The sequence below is a fragment of the Protobothrops mucrosquamatus genome, unplaced genomic scaffold, assembly GCF_001527695.2.
Source record: "Protobothrops mucrosquamatus isolate PMUCROS unplaced genomic scaffold, P.Mucros_1.0 scaffold31182, whole genome shotgun sequence".
Taxonomy (NCBI): Eukaryota; Metazoa; Chordata; class Lepidosauria; order Squamata; family Viperidae; genus Protobothrops; species Protobothrops mucrosquamatus.
The window spans coordinates 1-1,601 of NW_015416922.1; the positions used below are offsets into that span (position 1 = coordinate 1).

The 1,601-nt window shown below is 46.1% G+C and overlaps 1 pseudogene; it reads left to right on the forward strand.

Annotated features, from left to right (window-relative positions):
- Positions 1-479: 479 nt before the first annotated feature.
- On the forward strand, positions 480-1,070 carry LOC107302169 (annotated as a pseudogene).
- Positions 1,071-1,601: the final 531 nt, after the last annotated feature.

Below are 1,601 nucleotides of genomic sequence, written 5' to 3' on the forward strand. Positions count from 1 at the left end.
AACCACAGATATCAAGGCCTAGAAAAACACTCAGAAATATCCTCAAAGTTCATGCCACAGGAACAGGAAACTATTCCAAGCAGGGCTGGAGGGGGTATAAAAGCCCTTCTACCCATGTGCTCTGGCGCTTTCTTCTCCTCTGCTCCTTCTTGCAAGGACCATCTTTCTTCTGCAATAAACTGTAACCTTCTTCCCAAAGCAGTCACCATGTTTGCTTATTTATTCCCGGCTTGGATGAACCAGGATGAAGACTTACTTCTAACAATAACTTGTAAGCCACCCAGAGTCATCTTGCAAGGGAGATGGATGACATAAAAATTGAATTAATAAATACAATCTGCATTTAAATCAAATTCAAATGTTTACTGGGTATTTTTTTCAACAAGTGACTGAAAGAGTCGCTGACACTTTAAGGAAGAACTGGAACATATCCCAACCGGGGGTGTGTGTATGTGTGTCGGTTTGCTTGCGCAACTTCATTAAGGGAACGGGGAGGAGCGAGCTATATTTAAAGCAAAACATTGAGGAAATCAAGCTGCTTTGCTGCAGGGAGGGCTTCTCTTCCTAGTCCGGCGACGATGCTGCTTCTCATCTTCCAACAATGCATGAAAATCCTCATCCTGCCCATCCATGTGCTTGCCTATTTTGGCTTATGGGACCCTATTTGTAAAAAAACGTTCCCAGTTGTCATTATGGCATCGAGCAAAGTCTACAATATAAGAATGCACAAGGAAAAGGAGACGCTGTTCAAGAACCTGCGGGACTTCGCCGACGACTTGGGAAAGCTCCACCTGCTGGAGATCGGTGTGGGCTCCGGCACCAATTTTCAGTTTTATCCACCCAACTCGCGCATTACCTGCGTGGACTACAATCCCAACTTTAGAAACCTCCTCCTGGAGAGCATGGCTCAGAATACGCACCTGCAGTTCGAGAATTTTGTGGTCGGCTCCGCCGAGGACATCTCTTCGGTACCGGACGGCTCTGTGGATGTGGTGGTTAGCTCGCTGGTGCTTTGCTCTGTCAACAGCATCCAGGCTGTCCTGAAGGAGGTTCTGCGAGTGCTCAGACCGGTAAGTCTAAGGGCAAGGAAGGATATTCAGTCTGGTCTGTCCAGATCACCAAATAATGAGCACTAGGCTGTGCATGCTTTGAAAATGATGGGGAGCAGGAGCTTTAGATCCCCCAAAACAGCACCTCTCTTCTGCTCTTTCCGCTGCCGATTTTCAGACTTAACTTACCCTATGAAGGGGATTCCTTCTTAAAGCAACCGCACCTTTCCTGCCTGCCTGTGTTTCTGAATCATTTTCAGACGGTGTACAACTTTAATGAGTATATGCACAACTTTAATGTTAGTAAATGGCAGCAAGCTTCTGGCCTGAGAGAGGATCCTGCTTGGTACTTCAGTGAGAGATCTCCAGAAAATACTAGGTTGAAGCTAAACTGGAAAGTTAAAACAACATCTCTGAGCAATGACAAGCCACTTTTGAATTGTTTCCAAAAATACCCCCCCTCCCCATGGGGAAGTCTGCATGAAATCACCAGGGATCAAGTTTGATTTGGAGGAGACTTGAGTAGGAACCCGAATAGATCAAGCTGCTGAC